The sequence below is a fragment of the Scyliorhinus canicula genome, chromosome 15 (assembly GCF_902713615.1).
Source record: "Scyliorhinus canicula chromosome 15, sScyCan1.1, whole genome shotgun sequence".
NCBI lineage: Eukaryota > Metazoa > Chordata > Chondrichthyes > Carcharhiniformes > Scyliorhinidae > Scyliorhinus > Scyliorhinus canicula.
In genome coordinates this window covers 64,242,138-64,266,269 of record NC_052160.1, presented here as the reverse complement: position 1 = coordinate 64,266,269, position 24,132 = coordinate 64,242,138, and positions in this window count along the sequence as shown.

The window sequence follows — 24,132 nt, the reverse complement described above, 5'->3', positions numbered from 1 at the left end:
ATTCTATGATTCTATGACATGGAGAGGGTACATGTAATAACCCTTACGAGGTCCACGGGGATATAATAATCGATCTCCCCATGTGACATGTAGAGTACGAGCTTCCCTACGAGTGGGTGGAGGCTCGCCCAGCTGGGGCTCGTTATCTTACACGTGAAAAGCTGGCCCAGACTGTGACCGGCACTCTGTTCGTTCGATCGGGGCCTGTTGTGTTGTGTGGCCGTTTCCTTAAACTTAAATTAAACTCCCATTAACTCACCTTCTCGGACCTCCTGGATCTTTACAGCATAGAACAGATTTTCTGAGGTGATACAAAGAATGAAAATAAATACTTGTATTTGTATAAGAGCAAAATACTGTGGATGCTGGAATTGGAAACAAAAACAGAAAATGCTGGCAAAACGCAGCAGATCTGGCGGCATCTGTGGAGAGAGAAACAGAGTTAACGTTTTGAGTCCGTATAACTCTTCTTCAGAGCATTTCTTGCATTTGTATAGTGTCTGTCAAGACTAGCCAACAACTCAACATGCTCCACAGTTAATGAAGCAATTTCTAAATAGTTTCAGTTGTAATGTAATGGCTGCTAATTTGTGCACTGCAAACTACCAGAAACAGCAATGCGATAATGACCAGATCTATTATTTATTGGGTGTAATGATTGAGGTTGGCCAGGACATTGGGCATAACTCCCTGTTGCTCTTCTTCAAAATAATACCATGGGATCTTTTACATCCACCCGAACAGACCTCAATTTAAGGCCTCATCTGAAAGACAGCACCCATCAGCACTGCACTGGAGTGTCAGCCTTGATCGCGGACCAACTGATAGGTGTGTTTGCGGACTTCTTCAACCTCTCCCTACTCCACTCCGAGCTTCCCATCTACTTCAAGAAGACTACCATTATACCGGTGCCAAAGAAGAACAGGCAACCTGCCTCAAAAACCACCATCCAGTGGCCTTGACATCTATCATTATGAGGTGCTTCGGAAGGTTGGTCATGAGGCACATCAACTCCATACTCCCAGAATGCCTAGATCCACTGCAATTTGCATACCGCCGCAACCGGTCCACAGGAGACGCTATTTCCTTTGCATCTCGACAAATAGGACTCCTACATCAGATTCCTATTGATTGATAACAGCTCTGCCTTCAATACAACAATCCCAGCCAAGCTCATATCAAAACTCTAAAACCTAGGACTTGGCCTCTGCCTGCAACTAGATCCTCGCCTTCCTGACCAATAGACCACAATCAATAAGGAAAAACAACAACACCTCCTCCACGACAGTCCTCAATACCGTGGCCCCACAAGGCTGCGTACTTAGCCCCCTACTATACTTCCTATTCACACATGACTTGTGTGGCAAAACTTGGCTCCAATCCCATCTACACATTTGCTGATGACAAAACCGTCATGGGTCAGATCTCGAACAACAATGAGTCAGAGTACAGGAGGGAGATAGAGAATCTAGTGGAGTGGTGTAACGACAAAACTCTCTCCCTCACCGACAGGAAAACTAAGGAGCAGGTCATTGACTTCAGGAAGCAAAGTATCACACACATCCCCATCTGAATCAATGGTGCTGAGGTGGAGATGGTTGACAGCTTCATAGTCCTAGGTGTGCACATCATCAATCTGTCCTGGTCCACCCACGTCAACGCTACGACTAAGAAAGCACAACAGCGCCTGTACTTCACAGGAAAGTAAGGAAATTTGGCATGTCCACATTGACTCTTGCCAATTTTTACAGGTACACCATAGGAAGCATCAGAGCCTGATATGGTAACTGCTGAGCTCAAGAAGACCGTAAGAAAGTACAGAGTTGTGAACATAGCCCAGTCCATCACGAGAACCTGCCTCCCATCCATTGACTATGTCTACACCTCCCACTGCCTTGGGAAAGCGGGCAGCATAATCAAAGACCCCTCCCACCCAGGTTATTCTCTCTTCCAACCTCTTCCAGCAGGCAGGAGATAAAAAAGTCTGAGTACACGCACTAACAGATTCAAAACCTGCTTCTTTCCCGCTGTTATCAGACCCCCTGATTGACCCTCTTATGGACTGAACTGATCTCTCAATGTATCTTCTCTACTGTTGTAGCACTATATTCTGTATGGTTCACCCGATGTCTATGTATCATAAGTCCTATGTTTTTCATGTATGGAACGATCTGTCTGGAATATATATATATATAATTTGTCAATAAAACTTTGTTCTTATTTTTACTCGGTGTGGACTCCCTGTCTCCTTATAAAAGAGGTGATCAAAATATCAGAGATATTTGAGAGGTAAATGAAGAATAATGATCTTCTATTGGTTGGTGAGTTGGTAACCAGATCACAGAAATTGCTGATCATTACCGAAAGGATAAAAGGGGATGATTTTTGAATGGATTGTGTTACAACAAACCACCCTATCAGAAACAGTAGTGGAAGCAGAATCCATTATAGGCTTTTCAAAGGGAAATGGGTAAATATGTCCTCAAGGGAGATGAGGATGGTCAACAAATGCTGAGCTTTCCACTGAAATAAATAAAATATAATTTTAAAAATATGAGGCAAGGCCACGGAACCCTATTATGTGGCTTGATGGCTCAGATGGTATTGTTCTGCACGTTCAAACTTTATGATTTCATAAATTTATTTTCTCTATTACGCGTCTTTATTTACAGCACAAATTAGGAGCCCCACATCCCGCTGGTTCACAATGATCCCATGGACCAGGGTTTAACAGCAAACGAGTATACACAGAGCAGTGAATTTCCTGTTGGCTTGTCCATGTGTGAAACAATCTCATTTAAAGTGCAAAAACTCATTTAAAAAATGCAAATATTTTTAATTTAAAAATTCTAACCAATTATCTTAATTTGAAACTCTGAATTATCATTATTGCAGACAGATCCCAATCTGTTATTATTTCATTACAAATTACCATCTGTTATCAGTTTATTAAAAACTGCAAACTAGCTGTTGGTGCTGGAGACTCAGAATGTTGTCCCATTCACTCTTGGCCCAAATTAAAGAACAGATTAGAAAAAAGGATAAATACATATTCTCTCTGATGGATGTTCTCATTAAAATGAGCTCTGACAATCTCAACCCCATCAGATACTTATCATAGAAAATACCAGACAGTTTTAATGAAGAGGACTCCCTGTAATTCTGCTCTATTCCCGAACGTTGCTCAGAAAGACCGAGTGGAATTGCTAGTTACATTCTGGCCCACGGTGATGGGAATCTATGTCTTTTAGTTGTTTTCACTTGAAGGAGATTGGTGCAGAAGTAAATGTAGAGAGTGAAATCTACCATCCGTGTTGCGTCAAAAAGGCAGCACGGCGCAACACGACTGGGAGATGCCGGGAGATGTCTTTTCCAGGATCTACCTGGCTCACCATGCATGTTTCAGTGAGACTGCTCATGGTTTCTCACTCCTCACCTTGGAGATCTCGCGGGAGGGCTGCTCAGTCCTGGGCTCCACAGCCGACGACCAGACGAACGACACTTGTGGTGGTCTCCAAGGGGATGGGAGGCCCCCAGGTGCTTGCCCTCTGGGTAGGATGGCATCCTGGCACTGCTGGTACCAACCAGGAACCTTAGCACAGCCAACCTTGAACACTGGCAGTGCCACCTGGGTGCTAGCCTAGAACTGCTGAGGTGCCTGGGTGCCTGGCAGGAGCAGTGCCAGGTTAGCAGTGCTAAGCTGCCTGGGTGGCATTTTTCCCGCAACGAAGATTGGGCCTGGGGGTACCCTGTCTGGGTACAGGGGTGTGTGGGGGAGGGGAGGAAGTGTGGGGGAGAGGGGAGGGGAGATAGGGGGCCCTGAGGATACCCTTTTCAGTGAATTGGGGCTTGGGGTAGTTTGGGCGTTATGTGGGTGGTCGAGAGTTCGGGACACCATTTGAAAATGACGTTCGGATCTGACCCTGCACTGAGGAGTTCTGACAATCAGAGCTCCTCAGGGCAGGAAATGGGACAAAGTACGACCTCTGCTGTGCGTTCCAGGCTGAGGCCCACAATCTACCCAAATGGCCGTTGATAGCGCAGTGTTTCTCGGTGCTCCGAGCGCCGGGAGACAGCTGGTTAATCAAGCCCTTTGGGACTCTGTCCCATTTGGGTAGAATTGCGTTTGGCCAATGCAGCAGACAGATATTGGAGTATTTGGAAACGTTAACATGTAAAGGTAATATTTGATTTGTGAATCAGGTTTTCCAGACCATGTGCCAGTCTGTGTGACCCAAAAGCTAGTTTGTTTGGTTGGTAGCATGCACAGTTCCTCCAAGTCTTTTTCTATCAGCAGCAACTACAAGAATAATAAATGAAACATGGGACGGAATTTTCCCATTTTGAAACTAAGGGGTGGATTCTCTGCCACCCGCTGCCAGTAGAGGGGTTCTCGATCCTACGGAGAATTGAGCGTCCGGCAAAAAGTGGTATCGGTGCCAGACGGTGATCTTGTTCAAATGCTCCGGGCCCTTGGCAGCAACAACAAGCTACACGCCTTGCACTGGCAAGAGGATGGAAATGGGTCATCTGAACCCATTTGCACCCAATTAACAGGCTGGAAGCCCAATTGCCCAGGCCCCCATGATGCTCCAGGCTTCTCAGCCAGGATTCAAGGGGGCGTTGCTTGGTGCAAGCAAGTGGCCCTGATGTGGCGGAACCCGCTGCGGGCCAAGGGGTAAGTATTTAAATCGAGGGCTCCCCTCATCCCCACAACCCAAATCCTGCCAATCCCAATCCCAGCCCCCCACCATCAGGCCCCCCCCCCCCCCCATCAGAGAGCCCCATATCAGAGGTTCCCCATCAGAGCCCCCATCTCAGAGAACCCCATACAAGAGACCCCTACATCAGACATGCCCCATCAGAGACCCCCATTTTATAGGTTCCCCATCAGAGACCCCCATCTCAAAAACTCCATACCAGAGACCCCCACCTCAGAGAATGCCCATCAGAGACCCCCATTGTAGAGACCCCCACCGTAGAGATCTCCATCTTAGAGACCCCCTAGCTTAGAGACTCCCCATCTTAGAGACCCTCATCTTAGAGACCTCCTTCTCAGAGACCTCCATGTCAGAGACCCCAACAGTGAATCCCCATCAGACTCTCATCCGAGGCTCCCATAACAGAGACCCCATCAGAGACCCCCACATCAGAGAGCCCCACCAGTCACCCTTACCTGGAAGGTAAAGAACAGTCCAGGCAGAAACAATGAAAAATCACCGCTTTTTCACTTACCTGTCCTTTACACCTCCTGCCTCAGACAGACGTGTAGAAAGCAGCAGCTGTTACTTCAATGGAAGCCAAAACACAAATAAAGACTTTAACCCCTCTCAGATCCTTTTACCTGCGAGGCTTCTATTCACTTTCAAAGAGAAATAGCTTTTAGTAGGCTGTAATTGGTAGGGTAATGGCTTCCAGATAGCAAGGTGTTTGGATTGTTTATTTCCCTCAGGCTTGAACACATTTCAAGTACCCTGCTTTGAAGCTAACCACAATATTTATAAATGTCTGGCTATGATTGACAGGTCCTCACCACATCAAAATAAGTTACATGCCTTCTGCTATGAAAAAGAAGAAGTCAAAGTATTTTGTTTCTTTTGATGTGGTGAGGACCTGTCAATCAAAACAAGAGTGTTTATAAACATCATGGTGAGCATCAAAGCAAGGTAATAGAGAATCATTCAAACGTGAAGGGAACGATCAATAAACAATCCACCAAGCAACCATCCCTGGAATAATAAAATTGTCAACCACTGGCTAATATATTGCTGTGTGGAATTCAATCGAAGGTCTGCACTTCAAAGATTTCAAGCTCTTTGAGGTGTATTGGTTTCCAAGGAAGCCTCTGACACTTGTAACAGCTGTTCCTTTGCACATCTCTGACTGAGGCAGTAGATGTTAGGAAAGGCTAAGTGAAAATGCAATGATTTTTCACCCTACTGCCTGGACTGCTCTTCTGATTTCAGGCAGGGGTCTCTGCTGGGGGTCTGATGGGGGTTCTGAGGAGTTGTCTTTTTCAGGATGGCAGCCGGTGACTAGTGGTGTGTCTCAGGGATCTGTGCTGGGACAACAACTTTTCACAATATACATTAATGATCTGGAAGAAGGAACTGAAGGCACTGTTGCTAAGTTTGCAGAAGATACAAAGATCTGGAGAGGGACAGGTAGTATTGAGGAAGCAAGGGGGGCTGCAAAATGATTTGGACAAGCTAGGAGAGTGGGAAATGAAGTGGCAAATTAAATACAATGTGGAAAAGTGTGAGTTTATGCACTTTGGAAGGAGGAATTTAGGCATAAAATATTTTCCAAATGGGGAAATGCTTAGAAAATCAGAAGCACAAAGGGACTTGGGAGTCCTTGTTCACAATTCTCTTAAGGTTAATGTGCAGGTTCAGTCGGCAGTTAAGAAGGCAAATGCAATGTTATCATTCATGTCAAGAGGGCTAGAATACAAGACCAGGGACGTACTTCTGAGGCTGTGTAAGGCTCTGGTCAGACCACATTTGGAATATTGTGAGCAGTTCTGTGCCCCGTATCTAAGGAAGGATGTGCTGGCCTTGGAAAGGGTCCAGAGGAGGTTCACAAGAATGATCCCTGGAATGAAGAACTTGTTGTATGAGGAACGGTTGAGGACTCTGGGTCTGTACTCGTTGGAGTTTAGAAGGATGAAGGGGGATTTTATTAAAACTTACAGGGTACTGCGAGGCCTGGATAGAGTGGATGTGGAGAGGATGTTTCCACTTGTAAGAAAAACTAGAATCAGAGGACACCATCTCAGGCTAAAGGGACGATCCTTTAAAACAGAGATGAGGAGGAATTTCTTCAGCCAGAGGGTGGTGAATATGTAGAACTCTTTGCCACAGAAGGCTGTAGAGGCCAAACCACTGAGTGTCCTTAAGACAGAGATAGATAGGTTCTTGATTAATAAGGGGATCATGGGTTATGGGGAGAAGGCAGGAGAATGGGGATGAGAAAACATCAGCCATGATTGAATGGCAGAGCAGACTCGATGGGCCGAGTGGCCTAATTCTGTTCCTATGTCTTATGGTTCTGATGAGAGGGACCTCATGGGGTGTCTGATGGGGGTCTGATGGGGTGGCTGTTGGGAAGTCTGATGGGGGTCCCTGTTGGGGGGTCTCTGAAGGTGTTTGATTGGCATCTCTGTTGGGGTTCTGATGGGGGGTTTGATGGGACCCTCTGTTGGGGGGCCTGATGGGGGTCTGATGGTGGTCTCTAGATACCTGACTGTTCCTTACAACCTGCCTGATATTTTTGACTTTGAACTGAAAGAAAAAAACAGAAGTAAACAATACTAATCTCAGGGATCATTTGACATGACTGAGGAAAGTGAAGCATTTCACTTTGTTGTAGCTTCCCCAGCAACTGTTTTATTCCTGATAATTTCCCCTATCGAGGTGACTGCTCCCTTTTCCAACTAAAGGCGGCATTATGGCAGTGAATACCTTTAATATGGAAAAGTGGGATGAGTAACAATTGTGGGTGGAATGTTCCGGGCCCAGCAGCAGCAGCAAGCTCGTGGGCGGGGGAATCTTCATTTAGCACAAAGCCAAAAATCAGGATCTCAGGTCGGGATGAACTTTCGGAATTCTGTCCTGAGGCTTTTAAAGGTGGGTCAGGTTTCCTGGTAAACAATGTCGGGAAGCCCTTTTGCATGGGAATCACTCCCACTTCTGTGCCTGCTACCGAACCAAGACCCCAGAATAGATGATTGTGCTCAGCGATCCAAAATGTATTGCTACTGAGCACATATTCAATCATACACTGTTCTAGAATTGAATCAATCAATTATTCCACTATAATCTACCCTCTTGGATGTTGCATTTGGGAAAGAGTTAAGTTTATCTTTCTCCACTTTTATTGAAAAAAATAATTTAAATCTCTTTGTAATGGAATATGAAATTATTTCTGATAAATCAGCAACATATGTTGTGATTTACTTTCCCCGAGTCAATCAGTTTACAATCACATCTATATGGGAAGAATACAATTAAATAGTCATTAACAGCAGCAGTTTTTAATTGAAAATGTGGTGTAGCTGCAGCAACTTATCTCCCCAAGCAAACAAATATGTTCATTTAAATTATAGTGTGTTGTGATTATAATAAGTTGTCTTGCAGACTAAATTATGTGAAATTGTTTAATAAACTATCCGTCACTGTAGCTATGTACCACTTGCATCTATTGTTTGCAGACATAGTCTGTAATCTTTAGTTATAATGGTTGGGTAGAAGTAAACGAGAAAACCATTTTGACTGATGGATAAGATCATCACACTGTCCTTAAGTCAAATTGTCTGTCTACAGTTCCTTATCCTTTGATTGCATTATTGCTCTTCTCATTTTTGTTGACAAAATAAGGAATTCTTATTTTTGGATTGTTCTTGATAAGGAGATCACATTGAGCTGAGTGTATAATGGGCATTTGATGATCTGTTTGTAATGCAGTTTATGCTTGATGTTCAATGATGAGCATTGAATATCAATGTTATTGAGATTAATCTATTCTATATATGTGACTGAAATATTCAGAACTGTAATGGATCAATAATAAGCCCATTGATTTGAAATGAGAACTACTCAATTGCTGTCCACCATTCTGAAAATTGTACTGTTGTTTCTCCCTCTGCTGTTTTATTTGATTCCTCTCAGTAGGAATCTCAAGTGGGGTGGAACTTATTATTTACAGATTATTTACACTATTGTATGAGGTTCAAGAAGAGATCTGTGTTGTTACACACACACACTGATCTTTAAAGGCCCCATCAAGACACCTACATGCCTCCATATTTGAGAAGTAATCCCAACTGCCCAAGAGCCCTACTCTCTCTTAAAGCGCCCTCCCCACCTACCCTGTCTGCTCTGCTTCCCCTTTGTAAAAGCCATTCTCCCTCAATTCAAGATTGTGATCCTTAGGGTTAAATCCTTTCATAGTCTTTCCCCGCCTTATCTTTGCAATCCCCTCTAGAATTCCATATTGTTCCAGTTCTAGCCCATTCCACTCCCACTTTTACCAGCCTAGCCCGCACATCTGGAATCTCCTCCTTCATCTTCCCCGAAGACCGCATTTCAAACCCATTTCTCTGACCATCTTTTAGTCAACCTTCCAAACATCTCTCTCCTTGTCTTAGCTTTCATTTTGCCTGATTACACTGCTGAGAAGCGGCTTGTACTTTTTACAATGTTACAGTTGTTGCATAAATTTAAGTTACTAAATATTAGTCATGCAAGAGCGGACCGTTGGATTGTGGTAATGTTACTGGGCAAGTGATCTGGACTGCTGCTCTGAGGTCATGGGTTCAAATCCCTCCACAGGAGTTCAGTGAAACTCCGAGTGGGCAATGGGGGACTATGACATGGGGAGCTGATTAGCTCCATGAGGGCAATAAGACCCAGACACAGAGGGGACAACAAGGCCAGTCACGTTTTGAGGACATGAGCAGTGTGGATGGGCACTGTCTCTGGTCATTGAATCATAGAATTTACAGTGCAGAAGGAGGCCATTCGGCCAATCAAGTCTGCAACGGCCCTTGGAAAGAGCACCCTACCCAAGTCCACACCTCCACCCTATCCCAGGAAACCCAGTAACCCCACCTCACCCCACCTTTTTGGACACTATGGGCAATTAGTGTCCAAAAAGGTGGGGTGAGGTGGGGTTACTGACCGATGCATCTAACCTGCACATCTTTGGACTGTTGGAGGAAACCGGAGCACCTGGAGGAAACCCACGCAGACACGGGGAGAACGTGCAGACTCCACACAGACAGTGTCCGAAGCCGGGAATCGAACATGGGACCCTGGAGGCCAGGCCATCTGGGATATTATTGTGGGTGGCCGGGTGTACAAGATGGAAGGCTTGTATGATCCGCTCACTACCCGTGAAAACTGGGGGAATGCAAGTTAAAGTAAAGAATCAAGTTGAGTATAATATGGAGGCACTAAGATGACCCAGTGGGCAGAATTTTGAGCCTGCATTAGCCGACAGTGCAAACAGCGATGCGGGACCGAAATGTCATGAGAGTTGAGAAATGAGATTCTTGCCGGCGAGGTCTAATTTACCGATTTTCCTTGCCCCTCGCCGTGACGTAATAAGATTCCCACACAGAAAGGTCAGGAAACTAATTTAAATCAATTATAATATCATTAGTGAGCCGTCCCACCATCACTTCCCGCCTCACTGATTTTTCAAACAATAGCTCTATAAAAACGGGATCTGGGCACCTCATCTCCAAGGGGGATGTTGGAGGTGAGTGCGCAGGTCGACACTACCCACCAGGCAGTCCTAGAACATAGAACATAGAACAGTACAGCACAGAACAGGCCCTTCGGCCCTCAATGTTGTGCCGAGCAATGATCACCCTACTCAAACCCACGTATCCACCCCATACCCGTAACCCAACAACCCCCCCTTAACCTTACTTTTTGTAGGACACTACGGGCAATTTAGCATGGCCAATCCACCTAACCCGCACATCTTTGGACTGTGGGAGGAAACCGGAGCACTATAGAGCTAACGCCTCATTTTAGGGCTGCATGGGTGACCTCTCCCAGTCTACTGCACAAAGTGCATCAGGAAAGCGACAGATGCGCTTTTGCAAGGGCGCAGAACTATATTAGCCTGGATTGGGAACAGGCCAGCCAGGATGCCAGAGCCATGGGCTTTGCCTGCATAGCTGGCCTGCCCCAAGTGCAGGGCCTGATTGTCTGCACGCATATGGCTCTGCATTCCCAATGGTGGCATGGGACAATCTTCATGAACCTTAAGGGATTCCACTCCCTCACTGTGGAGATTGTCTGTTACGTGTCCAAACACATTATGCAGGTGTGTGCCGCATTCTGGGGAGCATCCAGGATAGCTACATCCTCGGCTGTTCTGAGACCAAAATTGTCTTTAAGGATGGGTAAAGGCTAGAGGGATGGCTCCTCAGGGGCAAGAGATACCCCTCAGAGGTGGCTGATGATGCCAGTGCGGAGGACACAAACACGCACTGAGACTTGCTGCATGAGGATCCTGCTGCTTCACACATGCTGGTGGAGTAGGCGATAGGCCTGCTTGAAGATGCAGTTCTGATACCTGGACTAGTCAGGTGGACACCTCTATTACAGCCCCCAGAGGGTTTTGTAGATTGTTGTGGTGTGCTGCGCCCTCTATAACCTGACTACAACAGGGCAAGGAGCTGAATGAGGAGGAATTGAGGACCACTACATCTCCTCAGATGAGGAGGACGTGGTGGAGGGTGGCGAGGGGCAAAACCCGGAGGAGGCTATGGAAGAATCTTTGGCTATGGCCAGGGGCCAAGTGGAGCACAGAGTTCGGGACGCCCTGATAGCCTTTTGCTTTGGGGAGGACCATGACTAGGGTGGGAAAGGTGTATCCCCCCATGGGATATGTGAACTTCTTAGTAGTGTACTTCCAGTAGGAGGTCACCTTGCTGATCGCTCCTTTCATGAGCAGGCCGCAGAAGACCAATAACCAGACGATACAGGAGAATGACGATGACTTGCAGTGAGAATGGTGCAATGCTCCTGCAATTGACTGACTCCTACCCGACAGAAGCCTGAACACGACCTGCCACTGAACCGGCTGATCTGTGGGTGATTAGACATTGAACAGCTCAGCTGATGCTACCTCCTCCCAGGTTAGGGCTGCCGATATGTGTCTGCAATATTGTGCAGGTGGATAAATCCTCACACGCTTTCAGTCAATGGCTTCCTCATGCTACAAGAAAGTTCGCACAGATGAAGGCCCTGTGCAGTGGCTTGGGTTGGGCTGGGGAGCACGTCCAGGATCCCATCAGCATGACTGCATCCTCACAGTGGGAGGGAGAAGAACCATTAAGCTTCCATCCTCTCTCAGAGGACATGGAGGATGTGGCGATGCTGTGCTTCCAGCCTAAACATGGGAATGGCTGTGCATGTTGCAATGAAATAGGAGCAGGCAGGCACTTTTGAGTTTTAATAGATTAAAATGGTGCTCACATAGGTGGTTAATAGTTAGTTGTGCCTAAACTCACCCTTGGCCACACTGTGACTACAATTTCTTAGCCTTCCTAACTCTACCACTGTGTCCAGGTGTCTCTCCAAGATCCACAGCTGAGGATGAGGCAGCCTGCTGACTGCCACAGCCTGTTGCCTGAGATGACCTTGGCGGGAGTGCCCTGGGTTGCTCCTTCGGATGGAGGGGCAGCTGGAGTAACATCCAGAAGCCCCATTGCCCTCTGGCGGACTTCTTCAAGTGGCTGCACCATGTGGCTCATACAAATCAGCCATGAAATGCATGGCCTGAACCATGGAGTGGACATCCCTCACCATAGAGTGCACGTCCTGCATCAAGATCGCCACTATGGATGCCACCCTCACAGCGCTGGCCTCGTTGCACCGGAGTACCAACACCATCTCCTCGGACAGAATGTGATGGGGCTCCTCCAGTCAGCTTTGCAGGCTGCGAAGGGGTGCTCACATCCCTTCCTGATGTTCACAACTCTGCCTTTGTGGTTCCAGAGACTGGGAGATGGTCATCTGACCAGGGCTCAGCGGAGTCCTGGGTTCCAGCATCCCTCCGAGTGCCAGATCCCTGGGACATTCCCACCTCTGTCTGCTGTGGACTATCAGCAATGAGGTGTTCACCAGTGAGTGATCCAGAAGTCTGCACACTAATGTGGCCCACTGTGGTGTGAGTCTCTGCACTGGTGGAGGATGTGGGTGACATCTGTGATGCCTCTTCAATGCTATTCTCCAATATATTTCGCTTGGAGCTGCTCAGTTCCATTGTGTCCCGCCGGTTGTGCTTGAGTTTGTCCTGCAATGAGACAGATGGGGAGAGTGTGGACAGGGCATGTGCTGGGTCAGATGGTAAAGATACTGGCCTGTGTGGTGGGTGAGTGGGAGCGAGGATGTAAAGAGGATAGGAGCCATGGGGGGGGGATAGGGATATGGGGCGTGGGGCATGGCAGGGTTAGTGTTGGGACCCCATGAGGTGGCTGTGAGTGCACTACCTGTGGAAATGTGATGGCTGTGTTAATGGGTTCATGGGGAAAAATTACTTACCCTGGCTGCACGAAGAAGGTCATTAATCTTCTTCCTCCACTAGATCTCCGTCCTGTTATATAGCGAGTTGGCACTGACTACAGCTGCCACCACCCCCTACACGCGTCATCATGAAACCTCCTCCTCATCTTGCTGGCTGGCATTCAAGAGTAGAGAATGGCACGCACAGGGTCTCCCTCACAGAAATGTGGGGCTGTCTTCCTGGTTGTCATCCCTGATTGGACTTGCAACAAATGCTGGTGAGGTGTTTAAATGGTGCGCTGCCCGATTGATGAGCTCAAGCGATGCTGGGGCGAGTGAATCAGAGGCAGGCTGACACGAGTGCGATTTGAAGTTGTGAAATTTGTTTTTAATATAGTGGCTGAAGAAAAGGTGATTTTTTGCACCGACAATACCGGCGGTATTCTCTCCGTTTTTTCTCACTAAAACCGACACTGTAAACATTTTGGACGATTACGCCCAACGACAGTGAAGGCACGGCGATATATTTCCAAGTCTGGAAGGTGAGAGACTTAGAGGTGAACTTTCAAGCGTTGTTGTTCCCTGGTATCTGCTGCCTTTGTCCTTCGAGACAGTAGTATTTGTGGGTTTGGAAGGTGCTGTCTGAGGCACCATGGCGAGTTCCTGAAATGCAACTTGTATATGGTACACAAGGCTGCCACTGTGCGTTGGTGGTGAAGTGAGTATATATTTGTGGAAGGCATGCCAATCACGGGGGTGGCTTTGTCCTGGATGATGTCACGCTTCTTGAGTGTTGTTGGAGCTGCACTCACCCAGACAAATGGGGAGTATTCCATCACACTCCTTGTGGTGAATGTGATTCACACAATTTATAGTTGCCAATATCACTCCATGTATATATGTTCGTTATCTACCCGTTGTAAGATCAATGCTGTATTTAGTTGCCAATATAACTCCGCGTATATATGTTCACTATCCATCATTGTAAGTGCAGTTGCACTATCCGACCACCAGGGAGAGTCACTCTGGGAGTACACGAGAGTTTGTACTGGGCTCCTCCCTTGGCTCCGCCCAGGACTCCTCCCCCTGGGACCGATGTATAAAGATCAGTGCCTTAGAGCCAGCCTGCCAGTTCATCTGGAGTTCAACGACGAATAGGCTGGCTCTGTTGTAAGTGTATTAAAGCCTCTGTTCAGATCCAACTACACGTGTTCGCTGAATTGATGGTTCCATCACTCCTAACTTGTGCTTTGTAGGTAATGGACAGGCTTTGGGGAGTCAGGAGGTGAGTTACTCATTGCAGGATTCCTAGCCTCTGGCCTGCTTTTGGTGTCACAGTTTTTGTACGGCTAGTCTGGTTCAGTTTGTGGTCAATGGTAACCCCCAGGATGTTGATAATGGGAGATATTTAGGAAATATTTCAAAAATTGTTTGAAAATGAAAAGAACCAGGTCAGATAATCGGAAAACTATTTAAAGGTTAACGTGATTCAGCATGATGCCAGTGGAAGGAATGTATTCATTCTTGGGCCTTTTATTTCATGGAAATTGATAGCTTTGGTCAGTGGATGTCAGAGTTTAACTAACTGTATGTGTGCTACTGCCCTGTGGCTACATGGAATATGGACATTAAGCAGCTCTCTGGATTTCAGCGAACTTACTGAAATGAGAAAGTGCAATTTAGCTTCGACCACTTGTAATCAAATATGTCTCTTAAAAGATTCTCAAACTTTCATTTTAAATGTTGCCAAGTTAAAATTTTATTCTCAAATGTATTGTCTTGTTATTTTATTAATTAGCAGCATGTATAGAAACCAAATGACATGATACAAGATGTTCCTGTATTAAAGGGGAAAGGAGCGCTCAGATTCAGCAGAAACATCCAAAAACCAAGGTTTTGTAGCTTTAGGATTTAAATCCATTAAACTGTTCACGCTCTCTACAGTTTCTAAAATGAACTGTTTGAAACATTATTCAAAATCATTGACTATTGTGGAAAAGGTTTATTAAGGTCAAGTTGAGTCAATGATCAGAAGTTTCAGGCTGTTTTCACTGGCGCCATCTTTGGCCCCCACCGACGGAGAATTACCACAGTTTGCGGGCGGCGTAGGGGTGCATGGAACGGGAAAACTGGTTGACAGTAGCGTGTTCAGAAGATCCCGCCACCAGCCAATGTCGGGCCATCTCTGCCACTGGGAAACATGTTGCCGGGGGGGGGGACAGTAAAACCCCGCCCAGTGCTGTCCCTTGTTCACAACCAATCCAAATAATTGCAATGATTAACCGTTACTGTAACCTAGTTAGTGTTCTTAGATAAGAGGAGTTTGACATTGTGGCGCAAATAAACTCAAATTCAAATTGAAAAACAGGCAATTGAATCATTCTTTTTTTAATTCTTTCATGGGATGTGGGCGTCGCTGGCTGGGCCGGCATTGCTGCCCATTCCTAATTCTCCTTCAACTGAATAGCTCACTCGGCTGTTTCAGAGGGCAGTTAAGAGTCAACCACATTGCTGTGGGTCTGGAGTCACATGTAGGCCAGACCAGGTAAGGATGGCAGATTTCCCTTCCTAAAGGACATTAGCGAAAACCTGATGGGTTTTTACGACAATCGATGATAGCTTCATGGTTATCATTACCGAGGCTAGCTTTAAATTCCAGACTTTATTAACGGGATTTCAATTCTACCAGCTGTCAGGTGGTGGGATTTGAACCCATGTTCCCAGAGCATCAGCCTGGGCCTCAGGTTTGCAAGCCCAATGACATAATCGGTTCGCCACCATCTCCTCCTAATTAAATTGTGATTTAAATTCAGTGATGTCTCATATATAATTTGTCAATGAGATTTTTAGTTGATAGAAATCCAGTACATTCAGAAAACACAAAACAAATTAGAAACATATAAAGGGCCAACTAATAGAATCTGGGGCTGAATTTTCCAACCCTTCCAGTCCCGCCGATGAAGACTCTTGTGGCAAATTCCCCAGCGGCATGGTGGAGAACAACATAAAATGATTGGGAGATTCCACTGCTGGCCAATGGGTGGAAAACACATTATGGGGGATGGGGATATGGGAGCTGGTGAGGTGGTGGAAAATCCCACCCATTGTTTTAAAAATTTAGACACACAGCACAAATTTCTCAGACGTTAACTTGGTTACTAATTCCCCATTATCACAGCCAGGAAAAGCTTGCACATTTCTGGGCAAAACACTGTCATATTGGTTAAGGGGTAAAAAAAAAAGGCATCCATGGGCTAGATCTGAACAGTCTTTCCTCAAATGCCCATTTGGGGGCCCCCACTGCAAGATTGGTTTGCCCCTGATGCAGTGGCCTCAGCAGGAGCTGTATGCAGTAAAGTCCAGGCCTTAAGGCCACCTGCTCCCCTGCATAGCACCAGCTTGACAGTGTCACTCCCACAGGGACTGCAGCGGCTCAAGGTGAAGGCCCAGAGCAACCAGGGATGAGAAATAAATGCAGTTTTGTCTGAGATACACATAGGGCTCCTGTCAATTCTTCAGGATTGGCCTGGAGTCTCCAGGAATTGAAGATATATCCAGGGCACTACTGTATGCAACTCTGGAGAAAAATCACCGGGACTATAAAAGCTCAGGAGGCCCGAGAAGGCATTAAACAGTATTTAAAAAACCAACACAAAGTAAGGCCGCAACAGTCCAAAGGTCCCAACCAGGACTACCAATCACCCCAGTGTGGGCTGGTTTTTATAAGGCGGATGTATGAGCCCCAGCTGGGCCGGCCACCGCCACTAACGAGGGAGCTCGTATTCCACAAGTCCCACAGGGAGATCAATTAAGGTGTCACTGTAGGCCTTGTGAGTTTTATTACAGGGACATTAAAAAAGGATTGTTGCTTTGTCATTTTCTTTGAACAATTTCTTTATCAGATTAAGAAGTATTGAAAATGGGATGATAAAAGGCATTTGGATAGTCAAAGCATCATCCAATTGGGTAATGGGTCATTATCAACTTTCCAATTGGTGTAGGAAGGCCAATGTCACAAAGATGGATGCGTTGGCCGACTAATGGCTGGCGTAACTCATGTGATCAAAACTTCCAGGAATGCATTTAATCACAGTTGGCAGCCCTGGATAGAGTGGTGTCCCCCATTTGGACCATTGCACTTTTTGATGTATATTAATGAATTGGACTTGGTTGTGGGGAAGATCATTTCAAAGTTTTGCACATGAATATGACATAAACGTTAATATAGTAAACAATTCAGAAAATAGCATGAGACTCCATGAGAGCAGAAAGAGATTGGTGAAGTGGGCAGACACATTGTCGAAGGGAGATTGAGGAGAATTAATATAAATGAAACAGCATTGAAAGGGTTACAGAACAGGAAAAGTTCAGGATTTACATGCAAAAATCTTTCAAAATGACAGGATACGTTCGGAACACATTTAAAGAAGCATGAGGGAATCCTGTACAAAAATGAGTAAGTTATTATAAGCCTTTATAAATCACAAGTTGGGTTTCAGCTGGAGTATTAGGTGCAATTCTGAGCACCACATTTCTGGAAGGTTGCCAAGGCAGAGGGTGCAGAGAGGATTTCGCAGAATGTTAACTGGGATGAGGGACTTCATAATAATAATGGCTCATTGTCACAAGTAGGCTTCAATGAAGTTACTGTGAAAAGCCCCGAGTTGCCACATTCCGACGCCTGTCCGGGGAGGCTGGTACGGGAATTGAACCCGTGCTGCTGGCCTTATTCTGCATTTCAAGCCAGCTGTTTAGCTCACTGTGCTAAACCAGACCCTCTGTGGAGAGACTAGAGAAGCTGAAATTGGCCGATAGCTTCCTATCTCCGCAGATCAGGATTTGGGGAGTACCCCAGAGATGTACTGGGGAATCCCACTGGGATGTTCCCAGGTATGGGTTTGCCTGGCAATTATCCAGAAGCGCTACATTCCCCTGGACAATTGCACTGCACTGGGAATCATCCGACAAAGTGATTTAACTTCAGATGGTTCTGCCAGTTTTACACTAATAGCTACTCTGAAAGAGTTAGAAGAAATAAAAGTACTTCTAACTTCAGTGTAACTATTCCAAAACGCCAGACTGAGCCCTGCACAGGACACCCCCCCCCCCCCCAACCAGCGCCCCCCCCCACCCCCCCGACCAATTATTCCCCCATGGGATTCCCGTCACTCTCCCGGCCCCCAGCCAAATGGGACATCCGCTCCAACCCATAGACCTGCCTCTAAGTCCCACCCCCAATCTGAAAGCCCCCTGAACTAAGCCGCCCCATGCCCCCTCGACTCGACCGATCTGACCTGAGCTCACCCAGCCCGGGGCAAGTGCCAGGGGTCAATGCCAGAGGCAGTACCGGGAGGATGTTCCTTGGGGGTGGGTTGCGTTGATAGGTGTTCCGTGGGGTGGGTGTTCAGGGGGAAGGGATTCATTTAAAATTTCTTGTATCAGGGTGTCTATTAAAAAGAACATTGAGCCGAACGATACAATGGGGAAAGTTTATTATAATCCCAGACCAGACCCCAACAGTGGCTAGGTTACTGGACATAAACCCTAATATTTTATTTTAATTTTGTAAGTCTGTGAGGAAAGGATACCTCGCTCCAGGAGTGATTTCATATAAAATAGGGATATGTTATATTAAAACCAGCTTTATGACTAATACAGCATTAAAATCTTTAATATAACACAATAAATTAGCTTGCAATTACCCCTTAAACACTGCTAACCAATAGTGACACAATAACGCTTAACTGCTATCTTTATTTCCACTCAAACAACAAACCATCTCAGATCCTAAGCCACATTTAAATAAAGTTAGCACTCAGGCACTCATGCTGTACAGAGATGTCTTGATACTCCACTTTGAGAAAGAGAGATCTTTTGAGACTGGTTGAAAGAAAGAGATCTGACGCCCTGTCAGAACATTTCAGAATTTCTGGCTGTATTTCTTTCGAAATCTTCTTAGCTCATCTTCCAGCCAAAATCTAACCCTGAAAACTTCTACAGGTGACTGGTTCAACCCCTCATCCCTCCTGTTAACTACATCATGTTACAAAACTTAACACAATGTCTCTAATTAATTACTCCACAGGGAATCCTCTTCATATAAATAAAAGCCCAAGCTTTAACAGTGCTTTAATTGCACCTTTGGCGCCAAAAAGCCTTGCTCTCTTTCAACAGCCACATACTATCCCTGGCTTTGAACCCTTACTGTATCAAATATATATAATTTGAAATTCTGACATTCATCAAAAGCCACCTTTGAGCTGGCGGCTTCCTTGCCGTTTTCCCTACCTGCTGCATTACTGTACCTTTTTGGGGGAAAAATTCCACCCAGAGGAAATGTTTCAAGTCTACTATGACACTTCTTTGTTAACTCTGTATCTCTCGTCAGGGACCTATACACGGACGACAGGATCACAACACTGGACGAACTGACAGAGAAATTTCGGCTAGCCGGGGGGAACGAGCTACGGTACCTGCAGCTCAAAAACTTCCTACGAAAGGAGACAAGGACGTAACCACAACCGCCACGACAGAGACTACTGGAAGACCTACTGGACGCAAGTATCCTAGAGAAAGGGAACTGTAGCGACATGTATGACCGACTGGTAGAAAGGGACGACACTGTACTGGACGCAACAAGAATGAAATGGGAGGACGACCTTGGGATTGAGATAGAGTGGGGACTCTGGAGCGAAGCACTGCATAGGGTCAACTCCACCTCCACGTGCGCAAGACTCAGCCTGACGCAACTAAAAGTGGTACATAGAGCCCACTTAACAAGAAACCGTATTAGTAGGTTCTTCCCGGAGGTGGAGGACAGATGTGAACGGTGCCAAAGAGGCCCGGCCAACCACGCCCATATGTTCTGGTCTTGCCCCAGACTTGTGGAGTACTGGACAGCCTTCTTCGAGGCTATGTCCAAAGTGGTGGGGGTGAGGGTGGAGCCATGCCCGATAGTGGCGGTCTTCGGGGTTTCAGACCAGCCAGATCTATTCCTGGGGAGGAGGGCGGACGTCCTTGCCTTTGCCTCCCTGATCGCCCGCCGTAGAATCCTGTTGGGCTGGCGGTCAGCAGCACCGCCCAGAGCTGCAGACTGGCTGTCCGACCTCTCGGAATCTCTCCAAATGGAAAAATCAAATTCGCCATCCGAGGGTCAGACGACGGCTTCCACAGAACATGGGAGCCATTCATGCAATTGTTCCGGGACCTGTTTGTGGCCAACGAACAAGAGGAAGAATAGTCGGGTGGCCAAGAATCAGGGGAAAATGGACAGGAATCGGGGGAAGGTAGCCGGTGGGGGGGGTTCGTTATGGGGGTTTGATGGCAAGCTAAGGCCCAAAACCAAACTGTAAATAAATGCCTATAAACATGTGCCTCGGCCATATTGGGGAATGTAAAATATGTATGCTGGCTAAAGGGGGCGGCCACAGTTGTTATTATGAAGATGCTTACCTGTAAATATACATGTTAATTTTTGCGTGTTTTTTTTCTAACAATTTGTAATTTGTTGGATATAAAATATGAAAACTCAATAAAAAACATTTTTTAAAAAAAACTCTGTATCTCTCTCAACAGATGCTGCCAGACCTGCTGAGTAGTTCCTGCACTCTCTGTTTTTATTTCAGATTTCAAGCATCAGCAGTATTTTGCTTTAATTCTTGAAGAAAAATGTTATGACGCAATGGTTAGTTCAAACATTTTATTTGCATTGTTTTATTTTATTTTATTTTGTTTTATTTGTCCGCAGAGAGGAAACATTTGCTGAGAATACACTTCCGAAATGTTTAAACCGTTTGCCAACTTTTCATTGGACTTTAACATGTTTATGGAAATTATGAGTCATAATAGCCATGGTGGACGTTGGTTATTTCTACAGCTGGTTTCCTATTCTGGGGCATAGGATATCCTCTCTCTCCCACAGGAACATTATTAAGGTGTCAGCTTTGGCTCAGTGGGAGCACTTTTCTATCCAAGCCAGTAGGTTGTAGGTTCAAGTCCCAGCCCAGAGACTTATTGATTAGAATACTCAGTATGCATTCCGTGTATACGTGCTTGACTGTTTGTCTGTGTGTGTGTGCATGCTGTGTATATGTGCGTGAGTGTGTCTGTGTGTGTGTATGCCGTGTATACGTGTGTGAGTGTGCCTGTGTATGCATGCCATGTATGTGTGTGTGTGCATGCCGTGTATACGTGCGTGAGTGTGTGTCTATGTGTGGGCCAATGACTGCATGAGGGCCAAATCCGTGATGTTCCATTTTTATTATTTTTAACGGGCCTGGGGTTATTAAATTTGCTTTTACTTTGATTCATGAAAAACTTGTTTGACTGGCTCCTTATTTCTTACAGCTTAAATAGTTATAAATGCATTCTGGTTTTGAAAAGAATATATCCTTGTGACCAACCCAGGAGGTTGGATAGAGAGGAGCCAGTTCACCCTTTGTCACCTGGTCACAACACAGGAGAACCCATGGAAATTTCCAGGCACGGGTTTCTAATGAAAAAGGGGTGATTGCATTGATACTATTTGACTGAAAAAAAAGAATTCAGTTGCTCCGATGACCCATTTTGTACATTAAAGGTATTCATTTCCCAAAGGGCTCTCTTGATTGCCCACCATCAATGTGCTGGCCATGTATATGTGGGTGTGTGTGCGTGCCTGCATGTCGTGTATATGTGGGTGAGTGTGTATCTGTGTGTGTGCCTGAATGCCATGTATATGTGCGTAAGTGTGTGCCTGTGTACCTCTAAATGCCGTGAATACGTGCGTGTGTGTCTGTGTGTGTGTGCATGCTGTGTGTACGTGCGTGTGTGTCTGTGTGTGTGTGCATGCTGTGTGTACGTGCGTGAGTATGTGTCTGTGTGTGTGTGCATGCCGTGTATACGTGCTTGAGTGTTTGTCTGTGTGTGTGTGCATGCTGTGTATACGTGTGTGAATGTGTGTCTGTGTGTGTGTGCATGCTGTGTGTGCATGCTGTGTATACGTGCGTGAGTGTGTGTCTGTGTGTGTGTACATGCCATGTATATGTTGGTGAGTGTGTGTCTGTGTGTATATGCATGCCGTGCATATGTGCGTGAATGTGTGTCTGCTGTGTATGCATGCCGTGTGTATGTGCTTGACTGTGTGTGTGTGTGCGTGCATGCTGTGTAAATGTGCGTGAGTGAGTGTCTGTGTGTGTGCATACCCTGTATATATGCGTGAGCGTGTGTCTGTTTGTGTGTGTGTGTGCATGCCGTGTATACGTGTGTGAGTGTGCCTGTGTGTGCCTGCCATGTATATGTGGGTGTGTGTGTGTGCATGCCGTGTATACGTGCGTGAGTGTGTGTCCGTGTGTGCGTGCATGCCGTGCATACCTGCGTGTGTGTGTATCTATGTGTGGGCCAATGACTGCATGAGGGCCAAATCCGCGATGTTGCAATTTTATTATTTTTAACGGGCCTGGGGTTATTAAATTTGCTTTTCTTTGATTCATGAAAAGCTTGTTTGACTGGCTCCTTATTTCTTACAGCTTAAATAGTTATAAATGCATTCTGATTTTGAAAAGAACATATCCTTGTGAATGAGAAAGGGAAGTATTATAATGTGTCCTTGTGGTTATATTTTCAAGTATATGATGGAAGTAAGAAAGTTGTTGGAAGTGGTGGAGGTTTGGGTGTCTTGATAATTGAGTGCCTTGTGTGAACCTGAGACTGATTATCGAAGCTGATTACCATCACGAACTGGTTCAGTATCAGAGACAGCATCACTGGAATGCAAGTCCCTGCAAAGCCAGTGTTCCCAGATCTGTTGAGAAAATTTCAGAGAATTGTGATCACTTCGCTACTTAAGATTGTTAATTTCATCCTTCACTGGTGTCAGACCTAGGAGTTAACGGTGCGTACATTGACCCTGCTAGATATCTCTATCCTGCCATCAAAATCCTCCTGCAAATATGGAAATTAGTCCCTCTCCCTTAACCTTGATCTCCTTTACAGGAGCCTCCAAGAAGATTTGCAAAAATAAACTGTCCGGATCCATAACAGTTGGAGGACATCCTCTGACTCAGCTGGTGATAGTCCAAGTCAAGGATTGCTCCTAACAGCCTCTTCATGTATTCCTCATCATCCCAATTGGGTGTGTACACATTCACCAAAACCACCGGAGTCCCCACTAGCACCCCACCCACTATCACAAAACTCCCCCCCGCCCCAGAACCCGCACCTCCCTAGTCCCAGTAAACCCTGTTTTCATATTCAGCAGAATGCCCCCCCCCCCCCCCCGACTTGGAAGTCAAATCCCTTTCTCAGCGCATCTGACCTTTCACCAAGAGCAAAATCACCTCTGCTCTCAAACGTTTTGATGTACCATCAATTGGACGCGAGACACGATGAAGATCCAAACTGTGGCTTTAATCAGCTAGTTGTTAGCCCGGTGGTCGACTACAGAGAAAGGCTGACCGCCGGGAAACCTGGGTACTTATACCCCGCCTCGGAGGCAGGGTCTACTTGCCTCTCGGCCAATTGGTGAGCAGTCACATGCCTAGTCCCAGCCAATCAGACGAGAGGCACATGACCAGCCAGAGCCAATGGGAAACCAATGCTCTGCACCAATGGCAGTGCTCCCACTCGTATCACCACATTCACCCCTTGTGGAGAAAGAAGGCGGGGGGAGGGGGTGTGAGGGGAAGAGAGGGGGGGTCCGAGGACTGGTGATATGAGAAGAGATAATCGAAGATATGGGCTGCCCACTGGCTTGTGGCAAAAATAAACAATACTACATACTAAAAAGAATTACAATAGAGTCCAATAAAGTCCCATGGCTGCATCAGATGGTCACGATCAGCTTATCGGGTGCCCATGTTGTTCTGGTGGACCGTCGCAGTGGAGCCGGTGATGTCGGACTGATGGTCGTCCTTGCCTCCGGGAGCGTCGGTCGTAGATATGTCTCCATACCCCGGGCCGGTGGTGGAGACGCTGTAATCGGGGAAGAGGGGGTATATGCGCTGGGTCGTGGGGGCGCGGGGGGCGCTGGGGGGAATTGGGGTTGGGAGGGGTGTTGATGGAGGAGGAGAGGGCCGCACGCCGGCGGGTGCCAGGTCCCGGAGCGAGACCGTATCCTGCCGACTGTCGG